Source organism: Pteropus medius, unplaced genomic scaffold (genome assembly GCF_902729225.1).
Source record: "Pteropus medius unplaced genomic scaffold, Ma_sr-lr_union100, whole genome shotgun sequence".
NCBI lineage: Eukaryota > Metazoa > Chordata > Mammalia > Chiroptera > Pteropodidae > Pteropus > Pteropus medius.
The window spans coordinates 23281578-23306753 of NW_024344240.1; the positions used below are offsets into that span (position 1 = coordinate 23281578).

The following is a 25176-nucleotide window of genomic DNA, read 5'->3' on the forward strand; positions in this document are numbered from 1 at the left end:
CCCTGTAATTTGTTCACCATTGCATTCACAGAATCTGGCAGAACAGCCAGCATATAGTGAATGCTTGATAAATATTTGTCGAATAAATGAATAAACCGGGTTTTGCACCCTCATATAGAATGCATTCTCAGACTTGCAAGTAGGGAGGTGCTTTTATGTATTATTTGCTATTAATAAAAAGAAATATCTTTTTAAAAATAAAAGAAACCATTTTCTGTGGAATAAGAGAGTAAAGTCAGGCACAGTTTCTTAATTTGTCTGACCCAATGAACACCATTTTTAGGTATATCCCCTAATGAAGCAATTAGCAATTCCTTAAATAACCATTAGAGTAAGAACAAACATGTCACCTCAGATTTGATCTCCTAATGTGGCGATAACTGAGAAGCACTGTGTATAAGATGTGCTGGAGACTTCCATATTCAAGGGTGATGCATTGGAGATCTGCAGGTAAACATGGTTCACTACTCCAAAAACTCCATTATTACAGCTTTATTGAGATATAATTCACCTACCATACAATTCACCTATTTAAAGTGTAGAATTCAGTGGCTATCAGTATACTCACAGAGTTTGCAACATCACCACAATCAACTTTAGAACATTTTCATTGCCCTCAAAAGAAACCCTGTACTCATTTTCTTCCCTGCTCACCCCACACTGCCCCATCCTAGGCAACTGTTAATCTACGTTCTATCTGTACAGATTTTGCAATTCTAGACATTTTATATAAATGGAATCATACAAAAATGGTTCTTTGTGACTTTTGCCTAGCATGTTTTAAAAATTCATTTATGTTATAGCATGTGTCAGTATTTTATTTCTTTGTGTCCTTGATTAATATTCCATTGTACAGATATATCACATTTTATTTATTCAGTCTTCAGTTGATAAACATTTGATTTGTTTTCACTTTTTGGCTATTATGAATAATGTTACTTTGCATATTCATGTATTGTGTGAATTTATATACCAAAGAGTAAAATTGCTGGGTCTTATGGTCTATGTTTAACTTTTTGAGGAACTGCTAGACTGTTTTCCAAAGTGGCTACACCATTTTACATTCCCACCATTAGTATACGATCTTCCAATCTCTCCACATCCTTAACAACACTTGTTTTATCTGTCATGTAGGTAATAGCCTCCTAGTGAATATAAGTGGTATCTTATTATGGTTTTGAGTTTGAATTTACCTGATGGCTAATGATGTTGAACATCTTTTCATGTGCTTATTGGCCATACGTATATTTTCTTGGGAAAAATGTCAATTGAGATCCTTCACCCATTTGAAAAATTTTTTTTAAATTATAGATGGTAAAAGTTCTTTATATATTCTGGATACAAGTCCCTTATCAGATATGTGATTTGCAAATATTTTCTCCCATTATTTAGGTTCTCTTTTCACTTTCTTGATGACATCATTTCAATCAAAAGTTTTTAATTTTCACGAGTTCAATTTGTATTTTCCTTTATTACTTACGCTTTTGGTATTATGCCTAAGAAGGTTTTGCTTCATGAAGATTACTGTTATATTTTTTCTAAGAGTTTAAACATTTTTGCACTTACATTTAGGTCTATGATCCATTTTGAGTGGATTTTTGTGTATGGTGTGAAGTAGGGACTCAACTTTATTCTTTTGTGTGTGTATATCCGGTCATCCCAGTGCCACTTGCTGAAAAGACTATTCTTTCTCCTATTGAATTGTCTTGGCATCCTTGTCAAAGATCAACTGATCATAAATTTGAGGTTTTGTTTCTGGATTCTCAATTCTAATTCATTGATCTCTCTCTCTCTCTATATATATATCCTTATGCCTGTCACACTTGATTACTTGATTACTGTAGCTTTATAGTAAGTTTTGAAATTAGGAGATCGAGTCCTCCAAATTTGTTCTTTTTCAATATCACCCTAGCTACTCTGGGTCCCTTGAAATTCCATATGAATTTTAGAATCAACTCAGCAAAAGAAGTCAGCTGGGATCTTGATAGGAATTGCATTAAGTCTGTGGCCCAATTTGGGGAGTATTGCCATCTTAATGACAGTAAAAGAATTTTAAAAGTACAAACTGCAAGGACAAGGAGAATGGGAGAAGAAACAAGTAGAACAAAAAGGGACAAATGACTTGATCAAGAAGTAGAAGCTGATGCCTGCAGAAAAGAACCAATAATGGGACATGAACAGTTCAGGAAGTCACTGGATTAAGAAATACAAGGTACCTAGGAATGTGGGAGTGAGGTGCACAGCTGAGATGGGGATAGGCCTAAAGTCTATTTACATAGCAGTTCAACCCTCCAGATTTCCTCCACCACCCCCTCAAAGGCTGGTGCCCCCTCAAGGCAAGAGACTAGATATTTGGTCTTTTCTATACGAGTGATCTTGTAGTGTTCATGAACTGGTTTAGGTCCACAAACTTTGTTAATAGCTCCAATAAGATAAGTACAGAAAGTAAGAATAAGTGTTTAGAATTTTTACAGAAATTTGAATTTGCCTTAACATTCATGTATGCACTCAGTGGATTTTTTTTTTTTTTAAATAAACAGAATGATAGACCAGTTTGGATGTTCGCACTATCATGAGTTACATGTGGTGAGAGACGTGAATTAGTCATGTGCCATAGAACTATGTGTGGGTCCCTGACAGAATGGAAATTTAAAAACTGGTTCTTCACCACAGACAGTTTGAGAAGCATGCTCTAGAGGCTTACAGGCTTGGTTGTGTGTACAGGCATACCTCGGAGATAATGCAGGTTCAGTTCCAGACCACTGCAATAAAGCAAATATAGCAATAAAACAAGTAACACAAATTTTTTGGGTTTCCCAGTCCATTTAAAGTTATACTATACTGTAGTTAAGTGTGCAATAGCATTATGTCTAAAAAAACAAACAAACAATGTACATACCTTAATTTTAAAATACTTTATTGCTAAAAAATGCCAACCATTATCTGAGTCTTTAGTGAATTGTAATCTTTCTGCTGGTGGAGGGTTTTGCCTTGATGTTGATGGCTACTGACCAATCAAGGTGGTGGTTGCTAAAGATTGGGGTGGCTGTGGTGATTTCTTAAAATAAGGCTGCAGTGAAGTTTGCCACATAAATTGACTCTTCCTTTCATGAATGATTTCTCTGTAGCATGCAATGATGTTTGATAATATTTTACCCATAGTAGAATTTTTTTCCAATTGGAGTCAATCTCTCAAACCCTGCTGTTGCTTTACTAATTAAGTTTATGTAATATTTTAAATCCTTTGTTATTTAAATCTAATTTTAAATCTCCACAGCATATTCACCAGGAGTAGTTTCTATCTCAAGAAACCACTCTTTGATCATCCATAAGACATAACTTGGCAGCATTTCAGTTTTATCATGACCTGGCAGCATTTCAGTCACTTCTTTAGGCTCTACTTTTAATTCTAGGTCTCTTGCTATTTCCACCACATCTACAATTACTTCCTCCACTGAAGTCTTGAATCTTCCAAGTTATCCATGAATGTTGGAATCAACCTCTTCCAATCTCCTGTTAATGTTGGTATTTTGGCATCTTCCCATGAATCATGAATGTTCTTAATGACCTCTAGAATGGGAGACACTTTCCAGAAGGTTTTCAATTTATTTTGCCCAAATCCATCAAAGGAATCATTATCTATGGTAGCTATAACTTTACAAAATATATTTCTTAAATAATAAGGCATGAAAGTCAAAATTACTCCTTGGTCCATGGGCTGCAGGATGAATGTATATTAGCAGGTATTAAAACAACATTGATTGTACACCTTCATCAGAGCTCTTGGGTGACAAGGTGCATTGTCAATGAGCAGTAATATTTTGAAAGGAATTTATTTTTCTGAGTAATAAGTCTCAACAGTGGGCTTAAAATACTCAGTAAACCATATTATAAACAGATATGTTGTCATTCTGGCCTCGTTGTTCCAATTATAGAGCACAGACAGAGTAAATTTAGTGTACCTTCTAAGGGCCCTAAGATTTTTGGAACTGTAAATGAGTGTTGGCTTCAACTTAAAGTCACCAGCTGCATTAGCCCCTAACAAGAGAGTTGACCTGTCCTTTGAAGCTCTGAAACCAGGCATTGACTTCTCTCAAGCTGTGAAAGTCCTAGATGGCATCTTCTTCCAATATAAGGCTGTTGCATCTACAATGAAAATCTGTTCTTTAATGTAACCACCTTCATTAACTTAGCTAGATCTTCTGGATAACTTGCTGCAGCTTTTACATCAGCATTTGTACTTTTATGTTATGGAGATTGTTTCTTTTTTTAAACCTTATCAACCAAGCTTTGCTAAATTCGAACCTTTCTTCTGTAGCTTCTTCAGCTCTCTCAGCCTTCAAGGAATTGAAGAAAGTTAGAGACTTGCTCTTGATTAGGCTTTGGCTTAAGGAAATGTTGCTGGTTTAATCTTTTCTCCAAACCACTAAAACTTTCTCCATATCGGCAATAAAGCCTTTTCACTTTCTTATCATTTGTGTGTTCACTGGAGTAGCACTTTTAATTTTCTTTAAGAACTTTCACTTTGCATTCACAATCTGGCTAACTGTTTGTACAAGAGGCAACTTATGGCCTGTCTTGGCTTTTGATTTGCTTTCTTCACTAAGCTTAATCATTTCTAGCTTTTGATTTAAAGTAAGAGACATGAGATTCTTCCTTTCACTTAAAAACTTAGAGGCCATTGTAGGGTTAGTAATTGGCCTAATTTCAATATTGTTGTGTCTCAAGGAATAGGGAGGCCCCAGGAGAGGGAAAGAGTTGGGGGAACGTCAATCCATGGAGCAGTCAGAACATACATGTGGTTCACGGTGTCCCAAAACAACTACAATAGTAACATCAAAGATCACTGATCGCAGATTATCATAACAAATATAATAATGATAAAAAATGTGAAATATTGCGAGACTTATTGAAATGTGACACAGAGACACGAAGTGAGCAAATGAAAAATGGCACTGATAGACTTGCTTGAAGCAGGGTCACCACGAACTTTCAATTTGTTAAAAAAATGCAGTATTTGAAAAGTAAAATATAATAAAATGAGGTATACCTGTATAGTTGGGAGAGGGCTGAAGCACCTGGCTAAAAATCTGGTTCCTGAACAGTGTGATATCCAGTCTTTCTCCCACTCTCATTCAAGAAAATGGCAGCTGGACTTATGCCCTCCCCCAACATCTATCCCCAGACAGGAGTCTAGATGATTCTTACTAGAAAAGATATAATGATCTAGAGAGAAAACTTTTAAACATCGACATTTAGAAGTCCCCTCAGAGAAAAAGCTGCTTGACATTCCATCTCTACATTCCTACAATGAAGTTCTCCAATGAACAAGCTATATCCATGCAAATGAAGCCTAAAATAAACTTTAAAAAATTTTTTTGTTTTTTTGAATAGAATTTAAACTAAAATGGCTCAGAATTCAAAAGATTCAAAAGAGTACAGTAAAGATGTCTTCTATCCCTCACCATCTCGTTCCCTTTTCATTCAACTGTTTAGTGCCTCACTAATATAAATAGAAAGGCTACATGAAAGACAGAGAAAGAAATAAACACAGAGAAAAGAGAAACAAGTGTAGAGAGAAAAGTTCAAAAAAGGAAAAGAATAATAATATCCTGAAGACAGAAGAGAAGCTATTATCTCAATAAAGTAAGAATAGTATCCCATTAAAAAAGAGAATATTCAGAGGATAAAAAAGAGAACTCTTGGAAATTAAAAATATGAAATAGAAATAGAAATATTTAAAATGCAACTGAAAAGTTCAAAAAAGTTTATAAAATCCCACAAAAAGTAAAATAAAGAGATAAGAAATGGAAAATTAGACACAGAAAATAAGATTAAAGGAATAGGTCAGGAGGTCCAACATGCTAATAACAGGAGCTCCAGAGAGATTGAACGAAGAAAGGAACGGGGAGAAATAATTAAATAAATAAATATTTTTTTTTCTAAAGCAAGAAGGACATGAATGAGAAAGAATGAATGAGAAAAGACCCATCCCAAGGCACATTATTGTAAACTTCCAGGACACAGGAGGTCAGAGAGGAGAATTTAAAAGCTTTCAGACAGGAGATATAAAGGACAGAGAATTGAAATGGCATTGGATATCACAGCAGCCACTCTGGAAGCTAGAATTCTGTACTTGGGCAAAATTTCAATCAAGTGTAAAGACATTTTCAGTTACATTACTAAGCAAAAATTTTACTTCCTTTGTTCACTTTCTTAGGAAGTTACTGGAAGATATGCACCACCAAAACGAGAGAGTAAATTAAGGAGGAAGAAGTCATGGAATCCACAAGACTGTGGGTAGAGTTGCCTTGGCACTAAGCAGCACAGAGGGAAGAGGATAAAAGGAAGAAACAGAGGAAGAATGAAGCAATGAGCTAAGTGCAAGAATAAAGCAGAGTCAGGAGACCAAGAGAGTCGTCCCTGGCCTCAACTCTTCCTGAGGCCCATTTTAAATCATTGGGTTTCAGTTACTCGCAACCAAGTTTCCTCATAATACCATTGCTACTCAAGGAGTTAGAACCAGCAGAATCAATATCACCTGGGAGCTTGTAGAAATGTAGAATCTCAGCCCACCCCCAGACCTACTCAAAAGAATCATCTGCATCTTAACAAGTTTCCCAGGTTTCCCTATATGCACATTAAAGTCTAAGAAGCACTGTCCTAATATATCTACCTTGCAAGATTGGGTATCAAGCATATTAAATATATGTAAAATACCTGCCCACAAAATAGGTATTCTGTAAGGTAATCTGTAGGTGATGATGACGATGATGATGATACTAGGAAAACTTTGGAATGACAATCTCAGGAAGAGTTACTGGGACCATGGCAAATGGTGGCTCTGAAAGCAAATTATAAAAACAGTCACACAACAGAAAAGGCAGAAAGCACATTTATACCAGGAAACAGAATTGAGCTCTACTTCAGGAACCTGTCAGGTTAGTCAGTCCAGGTGTTGACATGGGAAACCATTAAGAAAAACCATCTCTCAGGCGTGGCAATTGGCTGTGAGTGAGTGACAGACACTCAACATCCGGGATGACGCTTGGCTGGGGGAATGCTGGGCTAATGCTACCTTTCTCAGCAGAGCCAGCATTCTGCCCCAGCACTCAGGAAGTAGGTCAGGAGGAAATACACTGAGTGAGCAGCTTCTAATTGCTTTTTCAGGCAGAAACCTGTGGCCCATAGGACTGGGGGTGGAAGGGGGATGGGAATGAGAGGAGGCTGGGGGGCCCATTGCGGGGGAAGGGGTAGGAAATAGCATCCTATTCTTGGCAGGAGCAAGGTTGCCTCTCGCATAGTTTTCCTGGCTCTGGTTCTTTGGCATTCACCCAACTTCTTTGTGTACTGGGGTTCTGTTGTCTGTCCAATCCAATGTTGAAGAAATTTGTATAGAAGCTGGGATTTTAAAGATTTTAAAGAAAAAAGGAGATGTGCTTATAGAAAGCTGGTGTCGCATCTCAGCCATCGATGTGTTATGGATAGAGGATGGTTATTCCAGGTTTGTACCTCCCCCTCGAGTTATTGCTCATTGCTTTTTAATTGTTCCCCAACTGTATGGCATTGTACTCAGTGCTTGAGGATCTTTACCAGAGAAGTGCCCCAGCCCTCCAAGAATTTACACAATAAGTCCCCAGTCCTTTAAAACGCCTATAGGAGTCTTATCCTATTTAGAAATAAACTCTACCATCATCAGATGGCTGTCCTTGTGAAGGCTGATTGTCATTAACCAACTCTGTATCTACCACTATAGTTATGAAAACTTAATATTAACTGTGAATAGCAGTACTTAATAATGTGCTTAGTATGAAAAAGGCACTTTCCTGAGCACTTTATATGTTTTAACTCAGTAGTCTCCAATCTTTTTGGCACCATGGACCAGTGCTCCTGTGAGAATCTAATGCCTGATGATCTGAGGTGGAGCTGAGGCCATGATGCTAGCACTGGGGAGTGGCTGCAAATACAGATGATGCTTCACTCATTCTCCTACTGCTCAACTCCTGCTGTGTGACCCAATTCCTAACAGGCCACAGACTGGTACCGGTCCATGGCTCAGGGGTTGGGGACCCCTGTTTTAACTCATTTAATCTTCACAACAACCTTATGAGGTTAAATACAACTTCAATCCCCATTTTACAGATGAGAAAGTTGAGGCATAAAGAGATTAAATAGAGTCCTGAAGCTAGTAAGTAGTAGTCTGGCTCCAGAGTCCCTGCTCTTTAACTATTGTACTTAAATCATGGGCACAGATGCCCTTGGTGGGCAAGCTGTCAGCAACGGCTCTCCTGCAAACTAATCCCATTTTAGCCTTAACAAACTATCTGATTTGAGCCAAATAACTCAGAGGCAATACAGTGAAGGGCAAGAGCAGAGGTGACAGAATTAAAAGATCTGGATTCTGCTCCTGGGGCTGCCACTTAGAAAGGAAGGTTACTAAAGCTGATTGAATGCAGAGCACAAGTCAAGTGCTAGGTGATTTCCATGCTTAATTTTCCCAGCGAGACTGTGTGACCTTAGGCAAGTCAGTTTCCTTCACTGGGTTTCAGTTTCTTTATATGTAAAGTAGACCAGGTGGTTTCAGCCATTCAGTCTAGACAACAATCACTGAAGAGTTACTAACAGCACAAGAGCCATGCCAGGTGCTGAAGGGGCGCAGAGACAATAAAATACAGGCCTTGCCTTTGTGAGGCTCACAGTCCAATTCTCTTTCATTTTGTTAATCCTTTGGAGTTGAGCAAGTCAATTATTTTGTTTTTTGTTTTTTGTTTTTTGTTTTTAAATGGAGGAAATGATATTTGAACATGGAAGTTCACTCACTTCAGTTGTAGCCAAATAGAGTGTGACCCCAGGTTAACTCCTATCTCGGGGCTCTTTCTGCTCTCAACTCTCTGCTCTCAACTCTCCTATCTCATGTTAACATCACTGTGACTTAAAGCTAAAAAGGCCCCTTAAAGTTTCTAACTTCCCACAGTTACTTTGTATGACCATTCTGCTTTCCCCAACCCACTAAGCTCACACACACACACACACACACACACACACACACACACACAGAGCTAGACACTCAAAAGACACAGAATTAATGGTATTGAGTGACTACTGGAAATCAGCCCCCTCTGGTAACCCTCCTTTCTTGCTCAAAGCCCAAAGCACAGCACTGAGATAGTGAACGCACAGTCAGCAAAGCCACAGCTACCATATGCATCATGACTCATTATTCTATCTGCTGACTTGAACTGAAGCCTCTTGCCCCAATAAGTAATTACTGGTGAACAGGAAGACCTCAGCTAAAGATAAAGTCACTTTGATAGCTGAGAGGAAGGAGTCAGTGAGCACAACCTTCTGTTAGACATACCTACAACTGTGGGCTCCTCTACAGTAGCCAGCGCAGTGCTCTGCATACAGTAGGTGTTCAACACAGCTTTACTGGTGGATTAGCTGCTCTGAACTATTCTGGCCAGCACAGCTGGAGGATGGGGTTGCTAGGCAGAAACATAATATGTGTGTCTAACGCCTGAAGGAAATGACTTCAACTCACTCTGTAGAGTAGAGCTGAGCGAGACTTACAAGAACCACAACAGTGTAAATCTGTTCTTTAAAGAACACTGTGCTATAAATTCACTTCTGCAATCTGTCCCAAGAACTTCCTTTTCTGTACTCTAAGTTAGGATAGGGGAAGAGGCACATCATCAACATGGCTTTCTTGAAGTGGTGTTGAGTACAGAAGGATTTTAGAAATCATTAAGTCTAAACTCCTCCTGGTCACGTCTTCCTTCCTAAGCTTCTCCATGTTGATGTTCTTCCCAGGCTTGCCACATCTCTTCCTTGGCAATAACCTTCTCCCAAGTCTAGAGTCAGGAGAGAAAAAAGCTTTGGTGAGTTTCCAGGAACCAAGGTCACCATTGCTCATTGTAAGAGGTCATCTATTTGACCTTCTTACAGGGTGGTAGGCTTTGAACTGGGCATATGACCACCTAACTAAAGTCAACCTTTCCTAATCTCTCTTGTAGAATGTCCACATGATCAAGTTCTGGTTAAAGAGAAGGAGCAGGAATGATTGTGCCCTTAAAAAAAAGGCCCATGTCCTCCCTATCCTCTTTTTCCTTGGAATGTGGACATTGTGGTGAGCCTTCTTCAACCATGTACATATGTCAAATATCCTAAGAGAAGAGCAACAAGCTAGAAGGATCCTGGGTCTTTAACATATGTAGCAACCATATTATCCTTGGACCATTTACACTTAGGCTGTTACACACAGGAGAGAAATACTTCCATCTTCTCTAAGCCTTTATTATTTTGCATCTTGCTATCACAACCAAACTTGTTTCTGAACTAACACAACCCCCTTTGGGGTGTCAGGACAGTTACAACCTCCCCTTCTCCAAAATTATTCTGCTCTACTCACCCAGGAGGTAGCCCAGAGAGATTACATTGAAGAGATTATCATAGTGGTCTATGAATGCCTGGCTCATTTGGCTGTGGTTGAGTGGACTAGGGGTAGGCATCCCATCTGAGCAGGGCTGGCTGATCAGAATCTTTCTCTCATGAATGTGCAGATGAGATTTACTGTCGCTATCTAACCTCTGTTGATTACATGAACCAAGATGCACAGGAAGAAGCATAAATGAGAGGTCAGGCATCCCTGGAAAGGCAGAGCGAAAGAAGCTGCCTAGGTTGGTATGGGCTTCCTACTTCCTGGTTCTAAGCCTTCATATGGCCTCCATGGGTCACTCTGCAGAGGGCTCCTGGAGGGGACCCTGCCATCTTATAATAAATTTCTCCTTTTGGTCTTAGGTGCTTTAAGTTCACTTCTGTTACCTATAACCAAAAGTGTCCAAGTTTCTTCTGATCCCTTGTAAAGATTTGGGTGGGGATCCTTGCAAACCAGGTAACCCATGCCTCTGAAGCCCATCCCCTGGCAATAGATCCTTTCATCATTGCAACGATAGAAGGATCTGAGGTGAACTAAATGAATGGATAAATTATCTGATTGGCTAGCAGATCAATCCATGGATTTTATAAGGGACGCTAAGTAGGCCTCATGGAGTCACAGAATTAGGGGTGAAAAGGACAAAGGGCATCATGTAAAGTGTGGCTATGGAGGTTGAGTGGTGTGCCCAAAGCCACACAGTTCAGTGGCAGAGCCTAGACTGGAACCCTAATCCTAGACCCTAGCTAGACTCGTGCTTCTTCCCAGCCATCCCTGGCTGGCCTGATTCTGGGGGGTGCTCTGACACACCAGGAATAGCTCCCACATGCTGAGGAACGAACTCCTTATGACAGCTATGTCAAACTTGTCACTTCTGTGTCTCCTAGAAAAAATGCAAAATTATCTTTTTCTCTTTTTTCCTGGGTAATTCTCTCTAATTCTATACCTCACCATGTATTTTAAAGAATAAATGGCTTTTTCTTCCATGGAAAAAGTAACACATGTACCTCCACTGTGTGCCAGGCACTGTGTGTGGCACTTTCCAACTGTCATTTCATTTAAACCCTATAAGAATCCATTTTTCCAGGAAAGGAAGGCAAAGTTGAGAAAGAATAAGCACACAGTACAGGTAACACAACTTGCTCAAGACCCATAGCTGGTAGAAAAGGTACTAGGAAAGGAATCCGGCTAGTCTGGCTTGAAACCCTGTGTCTTTTACATGATGCCACACTGCCTCCTGAAGATCAGTCTTTTTGATCATTTTTGCCTTTACTGTCCATACTTTTCCATGGGCACCAGCTCAGCAGGGCTTGATTTGGGTCAGTCAGTGCTGGGCTGCAAGACCCTGGGGATGTGGTAGGGGAGGGGTAGTGTGCCCTGTGGTGCCCATAGGAGGCTCAGCAGATGGCAGTCTTCTCACAGACATGCCTTCTCATTTCCCCCTCTTGGAGCCTGTCCTCTCTCCCTCTCTGCCTCTACCCTGTTTCCCACTTGCCTCAGGCCATGCTTCCCTCCCCCATCCTCAGGCATTCTTTAGTGCCTAGGCCCTAACGTGACTCCTGCCTCTTTCTTGACCTCAACAAAGGTGACTCCACCTAAGTATCACTTTCTTCAGAGAAGTCATCTCATTAGCTCATTTATCCTCAGAGAAAGAACAATGGCCCCACACCTCAGAGCTCAGCCTGCCTGCTTTTCCAGCTGTGTTTGCACCCAAAGCTGACTATTACTCTAGCTCAGGTTCCCAGAGGCCCAAGGGTAGGACTATATTTTCACATGCGGACGACATGTATTGTGAGCACCCTATGAAAAACAAACAGCTGTCATATAAAGATAAGGAAGCTGCCTGGCTTGAGGAGGCTATGGTCCTGAGCTTAAAAGACCTAAGCCTGAGGCCTTGACTTCTTCCATTTAGCATACAAGCTCACATCCCTGACACTACCCACAGAGGCGAAGCAGGAACTCCAGGAAGACGCCACACTCCTATGCTCTCTCTGAAGAATCAAGGGTGAGCAGTTATGTGAATGTGTAAAAGATGTGTGTTTGGGGGAGAAACCCTCTCTACTATCACTGTGGAGTAGAATGAAATATAGAAATGTAATCTCTATGCTGGAGATTATTATAATAGAGAGATCTATAGAGAGCTCTCTAAAATAGAAATTATAGAAATATAGAAATAATAATCTGTAGTTATCTCTCACTTCTGATAAATGAGTGATTCTCAAAGGAGAAATGCAAACCCCACAGGGAAAATACATCAGAATCTCGAGAACCAGAATGATAAATGGGAACATTTTATATTTATCAAAAGGAGGATAATTTTTAAAAAAGGATTAACTTAGCCCTTGCAAAGCTCATATCTGCTGTCTGTTCTTTTTCTCTACTTGAAGAAATTCTCCTTACCCTTCAAAGCCCAGCTCAATTGGGAAGACTTACTCAGCCCCATAGGTTAAATTTATCCCTCTTTCTCAGTTTTCCTGAAGCATTTGGTTTATTCCACTAGCAAATCACATACCATGCAGTGTTACAGAGGGCTACATGTGAGACTGTTACCCTATGGGCCACATGTTACCAGAGTACATGACAGCCTGGACCCATTTCATGGTCTACCGACAGGCAGGAGAGCTGGCGTTGATGTAGGAAGTGTGTGGGAGGAGAGGACTGAAGAGGAAAGTGAGGTAGGTATACTCTCTGAGAGCCAGGGTATATGTCACAGGGGATTTTATCTCAAGTGAAGGGCTGCAGAAGAGGTATTTTTAATGGGCTAGAGGTAATTGCTTAGAAAAAGCGAATGAGAATTTGTTGGGGCAAAGGAAGTTCTCAGGAAGGTAAAGGACTAGTTCAAGTAGATTTCTGAGTACAGAAAACCAGGACCACTTTGCTCATCCAAAAGGTTCCTGGCCTAGATTTAAGACAGAGTCCCACAGACAGAAAGGCTATAGGAGTAGACTTGGACTTCTCCGAGTACCCTAAAGAGAAAGAAATGTATATGGGTTCAGCAGCCTGATCTTGGGAGGACACATGTCTGAATCCTTGAGTGGTTTCAGCACAGAATTTTCAGGAATGGAATGCCAGAAAATCATCTGTGTGGTGTTCTCTTTATTACAGTAAAAAAAAAAAAAAAAAAAAGTGATTGCTCTGGTCCCAGGGACGACCAGTGTTTCAGATTTCACCAGGAAACCCACCCCCTACCCGCTCTAAACAGGAAAGAGGCCAAGATGCCAAGAACAGGGACTCCTTGATTATGAAATGGGTCTATCTACCAATTTACAAATTAGAAGCTAGACTTCTGAATGATGTCAGGAAACTGCAGAGTGCTCTTCTTTCTCATACCTTTAAGATTTGTCCAAAAGGCTCCCCCCGCTTCCATATAGCAGTGTCTTATGTGACCTAATTCCAGAGACAAGAATCCCTAGTCATGCCAATAAAGGATTAAAAATCCCTGAGTGCTCACCTTCCAAAATAAATGCTGCTAATCTCTGGCACTTACAACACTAAACTTGCACGCATTTCATGAAAAGAATGTGTCATCCCCTGCTCTTGTCCTGAGTCCCCAAACCTAAGCAAGGTTTTTATAGTGAAGCCTGGAACATGCTAAGAGGAAGTCAGAAGCGATAGGGAGGAATAAATGGCAGTCAGAGCACAGTGTTCCTCTGAAGGCTTCCTAGGCTTCTTCCTTGCAGTTAAAGCCCTGGCCCCGTGCTGAGAAGCCCTCAAAAGCCTGCCTCTCTATATCCACTGCCGGAGCCTTTCTTCTGCCTCCCAGACCTGTCTTCACAATAGCTTATGAGGCAAGTGTCCTGGCCAATGCACAATTCACCTCCCTTTTCTTCCTGGGCTTGTAATTAAGGGGTATCTGTGAAGCTCTCAAGCTCCTTGGAATGAAAGGATGAGTCTGGCCCCTGTGCTTTTTTTCTCAGGGACCCCTGAGCTCTCCAAAGAGGTTATTGCAGGCAGAGGCTCACACAGCCAAGTCCAGTGGCTCCGGCCACAGCCCTCAGTCAGGCTTACAGGGTGCCCTTTCCCCTCGGTCCCTAGGCCCCATGGTGTCGGCATTTTCTGTTCTTTGCTCCTTCCCCAGGATGTTCTGATTTCCTCACCTCAGCTCTCTTTGTTTAGCCGCAGGTTGGGCAACTACCATGGGGCAGCAGGGCCAGGGCCTTCTTCCTGGGAAAGGGCTTCTCCTTCACGAGTGTTCTGAAGTCACTCTGAAGCCTGGGCATTCACTTGACACCTTGATCACTCTTTCTCTGGGCATCACTGTTTAGAGATCTGATGCTTGGAGACATCTGTCCACATCCAGCTCCCACATGGAGGCAGTGCTGTGCACTGGTCAGGAGTACAGGCTCTGGGGTCACCCACTCTGAGCCTGAATCCTGGATCTTCCACCTACCAGCTGTATGACCTTGACCTTTGCCTCCCTGTAAATGAGGTTCAAACTCTTCTCTTACAATATATTGTGAAGATTAAAGAAGATAATTTGTTTGAAGTGCTTGGCCTTTGGTAGGTGCAATCAAAGTGGTTTTCTTTTCTAAGAAATGTTGTTGACCATATAGCCCTGTAGTCACCCTATGAATTCAGATCAGCAAGTCTTCCTTGGAGAGCCAAAACAAATAGCTTTTCCTGCCTCACCCAGTGCCTTTCCTGCCTCAGAGTAGTTGCACTTTCTGACTGGGCCCAAGGGATGTAAATAAAGTTACAGAAGACATACCTGGAGTTCACCTGATTTACCTCTTTAGACAGAACATGTTATGAGTATGAAGATCTTCCTCACCTTCTTAAGGATCACCTCATTTTCCTTTGCCCAAGTTAAGGGTAATGATATAGTGTAACTTGGTCATCATTTTCAGTCTTTCCCACTGCAGACTTTCATCACTGCCATTCCCAAGTGGGAGGCCCTGGGTTTCATGAAGGAACTCTGATCTCAAGAGGGTACTCTTATCCTACCTAGCTCTAGGCAAGAACTGGGGAGTGAGTAAAGGAAGGAGAAGGGGCCAAACAAAAGGAGCTTTCTTCTCTTTTCCAAGGCCTTAACTGGCCAAGATCCCTACTGCTCTTTCCATTGTCTCTCTCCTCCACAAAAATTATCAAAAGAAGGAACAAAGCAGACTGGAAATGGCCCAATATCCTCTTTGTTCACAGTCTCTTTTGCTTTCTCTGGCTTTCACTTGTGGGAAAAAATAGAATGAGCACTACAGCCTCCCTTTGCAAAACACCAAAAAGCTCTTGGTTTAAAACCTCCAGAACCAAGTTTACATATTATTTGCATATAATATATGTATTACTGAGATGTTCCTTCAGATGCTCACACTGAGTTCTCTCATGCTAAAGTAAGCATCCTTAAAAGGATATATGTATGCATTTACTCCTGGTTTCTAGATCCCTACAGTTTCTATTTAGGACAAAGCACATTCATTCTCGACTTTATCATTGTGGTTGGGTAACTTAAGTAAAATGTTCCACTTATCTAGTCTGCAAAATGGGAATAATAATCCCTGTCTTCTATAAGAGGTTTTCATGAGGATTTAAGAATGAGATAGTAGATGTAAAATCATTTTATAACCTGTAGAGAACAGGTAAAATTTTCAGCTATTATTGTTATTAAAATTATTTGGTACTCTGGTAAATGGAAAGGGATAAAGCATTTCCCAAAGATAACTGTGGGAGAATCCGATTTATTGATTTAATGTCAAACAGCATAAAAGTCTACTCTGTCCTCTTCTGCAGTTTTCTGGGGTGCTGGATAGCAGCAACCCTGTTCTGTCAATAAGACCATCCAACCTATAGGAACTCATTGCTGGACAATGTCAAGGTTCAACCCTGACTACAGTGTGGTTAAAAGTCCTGTGGGATTCAGTGGCGGGGTGGGAGTAAGGGTGGGGGAAGTGCTGGGAAGACAGTGCTATTTTGGGACCCTAGAACATTAGTGCAAGGAATTTAGTGATCAATGCCCACACTTCCATCTTACAGATGAAGAAACTGAGGTTCAGAGAGGTGCGTGTCTTGCTCAAGACTGCCAGCAGGCTTCAATTAGCAGCCTAGGTTGACCCAGTGAAGGTCAGTCATACAGCACTCTGGAGGGAAGGCCTGCTCAGTCACAGTCAGAGGCTTGGGCTCTGGGGAGACAGTGGTATTGGATCAAGAGCTGAATTGCTTCTTATTCCAGACATTCTGTCTCAGTCTGAAGAGGAAAAAAGGTTCTTGGCTCCCAGGGTAGCAAAAGCAAACACACTTGGTTAACAAGAGCCCTTGAGAAAGTGACAAGAGTGCTGAAGAACTCTGCACACACCTTCCTCTGTATCTTGCCTTTAACCCACCACCTGGACTCAGGTAGTTTTAAAAGGCTGAGCTGTCAAAACCTTGAATGGTCTCTTAGGGCTCTACAAGAGCCCTGCTCAGGTGCAGAAAAACTCACATCTTCCATGGACTCACAAGGGCTCCACCAACAAAAGATTCTTAGAAAGGTCAGGCTTCTTTTTGACAAGGCAGCAAAAACAAATCCCAGAACTTTCAAAGATCATGAGCCTTTGGGGAATTGGGGAGAGAGTGTGTGTGGGGGAGCATCAATTTCTTTGAAGGAAAGCCGTAGCCAGAATGAATGGTCAAGAAGGGAGGAAATTTGTTCTAAGGACCATTGAATTTAATTCAGCAAGTATTTATTAGCAGTATATGGTATGTCCAGCTCCAAGATGAATACTTGGGGAAGGGGATACAGAATACCTTTGTCTCCTGCTTTCAAGGAGTGTGGTAGGTATATAAGACTTTCACACAGGAGTCAAAGAGGCAAAAACCAGAAGCTGTGTTTAAGATCAAAGAGAAAATGCTCCAGAAAGAATGAGAAAAATGTGTGAATTCACGTAGGACTTCATGGAGTAGGGAAATCTTTATATAACATAAGCCTATTATACTCTTTAGTTGGTGGGCAAATTGGGGAGGGAGCATTTTAGGATGGAGAACGGCCTGGGAAGAGGAAGAAATGAGCATGGGAACTCACCCTTTCCAACTTCCTTTGTACACAGTCTGTGAGCTAGAATCAGAATTGTAAAGAACAAGGACCACTGTCCCCAAGGGTTGAGTATTGTCCATGGAGTTCACCTGGGTCCCTGGGAAACATGACAAAGATGCTTTCAGTCTCTTGGAAGAGGGGGCCTCACACATTGCTGGTAAACCGTGACTGGGTTTAGAACGATTTCTTGAGTAAAGGGGTAGCAAAATAATTTAGTGTTAACGAAGACTTGAGAATCTGGAGCCTTGTCAGCATAGTGGTTACCATTTCAGGACCTGAATTTAGACTTGGCTTTGAATCCTATCTCTGAAGCCTTTAGTGACCCTGTGCCATTGTCATTCACTTCTCTAAGCTTCCATCTCCTCATCTATAAAATGAAGGTGATGATAATAATACTTAAACTCACAAGGTTGTTGTGTAAGGACTAAATGAGGGAAGGCTGAACTCATGGCTGGCACCCTCAGCCCATGGTAGCATTGTTATAGTTTTGTGTTCCCATTTGTTGCCAAGGCCTGGTATTGCAGATGACTCTTGTCTGATTGTTTCCCAGATCTGGAAGGTCCTAAAGAGTCATTTCTTCCCTCATATTCCTTTTGGACACCTCTCAATGAGGGGAGAGTATGGGAAGCGTGGGTACAGGTGTGGGAGAGAAGGCAGTTCCAAGGCCAGTAAGAGACTAGATGCCTTAAGAACATTCCTGCAAAAAGCCCAGGAAATAATTAGGAGACCTGGGTTTTGGAATGGGCTCCACCCTACCTCACTAGAAGCTTCATTTTTCTAGACCACAGTTTCCTCATCTATAAAGTGAGAGCTTAATTTGGACCAGTGATTCCCACTTTGTGGGAAGGGGAAAGGTTCCCCTTACAGCATAAAGACCTTAGATCTGGATGCACACTATACACATTGTCTACAGACCAACTAAATAATTCATCTCACATGTAGGTGCTGAGCTAGTTTTCAAACACACAGCAATGCTGCTGTAATTTTTAAAATATATATTAAAGGATTATGGAATGTACTATAGCTTTTTATCAGCATGCAATTTTTCACTCATGAATACTAAAAGTATAATTACAATTCCTTGGAGGAATCCAAAGGTGTTTTGGATGTTTTAAAAAGGTACAAACTTGAAAAACTTGGCTGACACAGTCTACCTTTCCTGGACTGTGGCCCCTCATTTCAGCCTGACAAACAAACAGCCCTCCCCTTCTAGCCTCAATCTCCTTGAATAAATAACAGCTACTAGAATAGGTTCTCTTGTAGAAGTGAAGACAGAATGCTAGGGGGAGGGACAGGTAAGAAATAGTAGTGTTACTTAAGGAGAGGAAGATGACTTCTGTAAGAAAATCTGGGAAATCTTCAGGAGTCTATCAATTTGGAGGTCTTTTTAAGAAAGTGACCTGTCACTTCCCTGTATTTGTCATTGTTTCCAACTGCACACATGTTTGCAACACATGGGAAGTGGGAGGAGCTGGAATGTCCTCCAAATTCCCCTGACACCCAGTTCCCACCTTTATCCTCTAGAAAAATGTGGTGTTTTGTTTTGTTTAACTTTCAGGAGGTCACAGCCCCTTTAAGAATCTGATAAAGGTTATGGACCCTTGTTCCAGAAGAAATGCAGCCACAGTTTCACATACATGTATAATTTTGCACACAATTTCAGTGGGTTCACCAGGAACCTCTTTGGAGATTTACAAGTCCTGGCTTAGGAAATCTTGCTCTTGTGTAGGTTGCTTTTGATAGGTTTAAATTAACCTTCTCTTAGTTTGCCATGGATCTGATCTCTGAAGTCCCACAGGACTTTTAATGAGACCCTTAAGTGTCCCCTTACCCAATTACTATTTTAGATTTTGGAAGACTGGATCAGAAAAAGGCTGTATTCTCTAAGATGGTTCATCACAAAGACCAACCACCTCATGGCTAGGTTCTCTGGGAAGCTGGTGTAAGATAAATGGAATCAAGAAAGGAGCTTAGGAACAGAGTCCACTGGAGAGTGAAGAGTTTTTCCTGATGATGTTATTTTTATAGGTTTCCATCCTAGGAACTGTATGCCTGTAGACCTGTAGTCCTTGAAATGGAAAGCTGCTCTCATTTCTCGAAAGGATTTTCCAGCTTCCATGCCTCCTCCCACCTACCCACAGGGGCAGCTCTACTTTCACTTTCAGATCCTATGCGAAGACACCTTTTTTTCTAGGGCCCATCTTCTTGCTGAGGCAGCCCACTGAGCATGCTCAGTTCTGTGAGTTCCTGAATGAATGAACCAAAATCAGGGAGGTTTTTCTCATCCACACAAAACATCGCTCTCTGAATCCAAAAGCCCAGTGCTTATTTACCAACTTGAGCCCAAGCTCTGTTGGCCAAAGAACATCCATCCTTACACTCAGTTTGCATCCAACATGTGCCCTGGGATGAATGAGAGGGCAACAGGGAAAAACCAACAGGTCCACCAGTGAGAGTTTAAGCCGTGAGGCTTGGCTAGGAGGCCAGGCAAGGGAGATAAATTCTCCAAATACCAGGATGTTGGGCAATATTCAAAGGATGAAATTCATTGGTATTACAGCCCTTCCCTTACCCTCCCCTCGAACTCTATGTTCCATCCGTTTCCTCTACAATGTAATATGCAAATGTTCCATTGTTCTCTATAATCTTACCCAGCTGGGTTCCATTCTATCTGGTCTTTCTAGGACCCTAAACCTGTAGTTGTCTAGATATCTTTACAGGTTGTGTAAGGGTATGAGCACTTCAGAGGAAGATTGGCAACAGAAGGCCTCACATATGCAAATCTTTCATAATTATTTTATTCTTCGATTTTATTTATTTATTTAGTGAGTTTAATACCATTCTTTCTTTTTTATTTTTATTTATTTATTTTAATTAAATGTATTGGGGTGACAATGGTTACTAACATTATTCTTTGATTTTAGAAATTACTTTATCCAAAATATATTTATGGAGCTCTAATTAGGTTAGGATATTAGGATATGGAAGATGTGGGAGAACATAACGATATATTAGAATATGGGAAAATATAAGAATGAATGTGATTTGGATTCTGCTTTCGAGAACTTGATGTCCAGTGGAATATAACGCATAATAAACCACAATACAAGGTAAAATATATATGTATATAAATTATAAATAAAAATACACCTTTATTTTAAGCTGCTGGAGGGCAGGAAACCAGTTATTGTGTGTGCCCTCAGTGCTTACATAGCTTCTTATATTAAGTAGGCAATCAATGAATATGAAAGAAATAGATAATGTGATAGATAAATAACTACAATGTAAGATTTTCATTACACTTCAGAGACTCTTCTTGAGTGAGAATAGATATTTTCTTGCTTGAAATACTCGCTGTTCTCAGATGCACAATCATTCTAACTTGGCAGATATGATAAGAAATCATGAGGGATGCTGGAGGCTGGTAGATTTGGGAATGGGATGAGTCTGTCCTCAAGACAGGACATGCCCGGCCCCAGACAATGTTTGGAACTCCTTGGCCCTAGTAAGCATTAACCTGAAGTTGCTAAGGCTGCTGGGCCTGTCCTTAACGTCCATGGTGTGAAGAGGGATTCATATGAAGCCTTCCTAGTGACCAACCAGATGTCTCCGTGGTAACCTTGGTCTAGACCTGGAGAAGGAATTGTGTCAGCAAGGAGGCAGTGTGAGCTAAGAGTTAGTACACAGCAGTATTGGAGTCCTGGACTCCTGGCCTCTTTTCCCAATTTTATCATCCCAGAACTAAGAAACTTAGCTGATCCCTTTCCCTCTCTGCTGCAGGACCTGTTAACCACGGCACCCGAGTGCTTACTGAGTACTTACTACCTATTGAGTACTCCTACCTACAAGGCAACAAAGCGCTAAGTTCTTGCAGGGGCTGGGAGAAAAGATGAGACAGGTGCCTGTGTCCAAAGAGTTCCACTCTACTGGAACAGAAAAGGTAAAGTACAGGAAAAATATGGTGCATGGTTAAGATATAAACAATAGAGTCAGGCTGCCTCATTCAAATACTGACTTTCTCACTAGCTGACTTATTAACTTTTCTGCATCTTGGTTGCCTTAGCTGTAAAGTAGGATTAATAATAGTACTTACCTTATAGGAGTGCTATTAAGGGCCAGATAATTCTCGTAAAGTTCTTAGTACAGCAATGGCCATAACAAGGACCAAATATTGTTTATTATTATTATTATGTTAAATAATAACATCAGACCTGAAAGCATTATATGGCAATAGGGAATTTTCTAGGCCATCCCCTTAGAGTTTAAGCTTCTTGATAGAAGGTGCTTCTGTCCTTTACTTTTATAGATTTCCCCCAACATCCACCTCCAGTGCCTTGCTACCAAACAGGTGCTCAGATATTTTTGGGAAATATAATTAAGTACATTTCTAATTTCCAAATGAATGGAATAGGTAACTAAGAAACTTAGGACAGTGAGTCTGGTGCTGTGAGCTGAGCAGTCAGAGAAAGCTTCATGGATAAGGTCAGATTGAAATGGACCTTTACAGTTTTGGGTAGGATTTGAATGGACAAGGTAAAGCAAGGAGGACTCTGATTATAAAAGCCTAGAATGGGCAGGGGGTTCAAGAGAAATAAGGGCGACTTGGTGGGCAGAGCCATGGCATGCCACACATATACCAAAGATGGCACCACTGAGCCCAGAGCCTGGGCTCTGAGTGTGGGGCCAGGTTAGGAGGATCCAGAATGCCCTAGGGCAGATTTTGCGCCCAGTGACAGTAACCCATCAGTTGCTCCAGAGACTCTTGCCAAAATCCCAAGGTCAAGTTGGCAAGGTCAAGTCCTATCTGTGTTCCCAGCTCCTCTTTTGCATCCTGTGCTGGACAGGAGGCCTTGGGGTGTGAGGATTGGTAACAAAGACAGGCCAATCAGTACAGCAAGGAGCTGCATGCAGTCCAAAGGCTGAGTGTGTCTGAGGCCTGCGTGATCCCTTCACAGCTTTCTTTGACCCTCAGGCTGAGCTGATATGCTGCTAAGGGTGAAGTAACCACAGGTCCTCAAGTATCTGACAGGCTTCTGTGTCATGACACTTTTCAGAAGGGAAAGCAGGGTGTGGAATTTTTTTTCCTTTTCACATATTCTCTGAGAAGTCTCTCTTCCCCTCCCAAGACCTGGGTAAGGGCCAGGTCTTGCCTCCACAGCATACAGTGAGTGAGTGTCTGGCACACAATGGATGCTCTTCCTGTCCATAGTGCAGAATGATCAACATAACAGTTAATAGCACTTCTCCATTGTACAGGCAAGGATAATCATGGTAGCATTTATGTAATATATGCCAGTCCCTATTCTACCTACTTTGCATGTATTAACTCATTTAATCCTCATAATAATGCTATAAGATCGGTACCATTAGTTAGGAACTTGCCCAAGTTCACACAACGAGCAAGCAGGTCATACAACTAGTAACATGAGATTTGAACTCAGGCTGTCCGGTTTCATTGGCCACTATGCAATGCTACCTGAATGGAAGTAACATAGGTCTGATAAGGCGGGCCATCAGAACACAACTCAAGAATCCTGTCTTTCAGGTCCATCTATGCAATGAACCTACCTAAGACTTCACTAGGTGATAAAAACAAGAATCTTCAGTCCCTGCTGTTCCTAAGGCCCTACCTCAGTTCCTGTCCTCCGTTAACTCCAAGATAGCACAGTGAAATTTTACCAAACCACCCCTAGGCTCCTTCTTTAGGAGACAGAATGCACTGGGGACTGCCAGCATGTAAGGCCACTTTTTTTTTTCTCCCATTTTAAAGAAAATGATAAACACCTGAAAATGGAGTTTTTGAAAGAAAGTGACTCTCTAGTCATAATTATAGACAAAGTGGGCTACTGCTTTCTATACGCAGGAAAGCTGCTTCTAAATATAGCCTGCAAACGCAAATCCTCAAGGAACACTGCCTTCCCACCCCATTCTGTTCCCTCACTCAAAGGCTGGGTGTGCGCTCCTCTCCTGCAGGCTCCCTTCAGAGAGACCCCATCTCAGCAGCACGGACTGATCCACAGAGTGAGTGAGGGGAGAAAAGACCTGGGTCAGCTTTATGCCTAATGTTCTGGAGGGGAAAGAAAGAACTGCTTCTTAAACATGTGCAAGAATCAAGGGTACACTTGAAAACATTTGAAAATGCCTTTGACTGTGAGTGAGGATGGGGTTAAGCTCCAGGGATGGGGTGGGCGGGGGGAGAAGGAGAGGCAAAACACAGGTTTGTGGGGGAGGACTCAGCAACAGCCTCTGTCATAGACTTGGGACCAGAGTCTCGCCAGTTCATTTTCTATTTCTAACCCCATGCCAGGCACTTGAGTATTGCTGTGCTCAACCTAGCAATTTGGAGACAGCAGTGGGTATGTATATAACAGAACAGGATGCTCTCTGGACAAAAGTTCTGAAAGAAAACCAAAACGGAAGACTGGCCCCCACGTCCCCACCGGACAGTCTGTAATGACCCTTGGGGAATGTTCCGGACATGCGTGGGCATCTGCGAATTTACTCACCTGGAGTTGCCTCTACCTCCTGAGCCCTGGATCAGAAATGGGATGTGACAAGCCTCCTTGTGTTACATGTGCGTGTTGTTTTTAATCATTCCGATTCACATTCTTTTTTCTTGCTCCTCACCCCATTTTTAGTTAAGAGGAAAAGGTGAGGAAAAAAACCCACCAAGCACAAAGGTTTCTCAGAGATTTTATCTGAAACTCCTGGAAGGCTAGAAGAAGATATAAAATAGGGTAGAACTCCAGCCCCCTTAGTGCATGCCCTTTAAAATTAGAGATTTTTCACCACTTCAAAATTATGCCAGAAAGGCATGCAGATGAGAAGATAACTAGATTGTGAGGAAGCCTAAAATATTTGGTAAAGATGCTCAAGTTTGGAAAAGTTCAGCTGAAATAGCAATTTGTGGGTGAAATATTAGCTGGGAATTGGCTGCAGATTTACCCACAGATTGAAGAGACAATGGTGGGGGGGTTGTGACGGGGAGGATGAAGTTTGTACTCAGGCTCAGGATATGGAAAAAGATTCAGCAAAGCTAGGAGTCCTGTGTGCTCAGAGTTTAAAGTCCTAACCAGCCAGCCCCAGGGTGTCTAAGGCATGACTAGTAGGTAGAGTCAGAGATTTTATTCAGCAAAAAGCAGACAGGAAAACAAATCTCTTTTCTTTGTACTGGTTGAAAACCAAACACGGTAGCCATCTGAAGAAATTCCAGTGTTGGGAGTGTTCAGGCTGGGAAGGGAGGGTGAAAATGCAGCCAGCCTCCAACCAGAGGGGAAATCAACCTAATGGCTCCTCACATGCCATTGTCCAACTCCACGCCCTGGAATGTTCACGGGTATCCCTTGCATCTCCCTCAGTTCTAGCCCACGGGACACTTCCTGTTTATCCTTTCTTTTTTGTGACACCCCACCCCACCCCCCAACATAGACACACACTGCCACGCCACAGCCACACACACACACACACACACACACACACACACACGCAGCTGGCAGGGCTCGGCATACCTGTCTACAACTGAGCAGCCTGAACCGCTTGTGTGCATCACAGGAATTTTCAGCATTAAATGAAGAGAAACTACTAGGCCCTGATGAGGCTTAGTATCTAGGAGAATGGGCGGGGGAATGGGGAGAAAGCTCTAAAGGTTGACTGCAATGTCCTCCAGTTTTCATAGACCTTCTCAACCTAGACAAATTCCAGTCAATCCACTAATAGCCTTAGAAAACCTGACCTTTTGCAA

The 25176-nt window shown here is 41.6% G+C and overlaps 1 protein-coding gene across 1 annotated transcript in view; it reads right to left on the reverse strand.

Moving 5' to 3' along the window:
• NINJ2 (ninjurin 2) overlaps positions 1-24967 on the reverse strand; it is a 61803-nt gene extending 36836 nt beyond the window's left edge. The window contains exon 1 of the mRNA XM_039869181.1: positions 24944-24967. The gene's annotated coding sequence lies outside the window, so the exon portion shown is untranslated. The remainder of the gene's footprint in view (positions 1-24943) is intronic.
• Between the last annotated feature and the right edge of the window lie 209 nt (positions 24968-25176).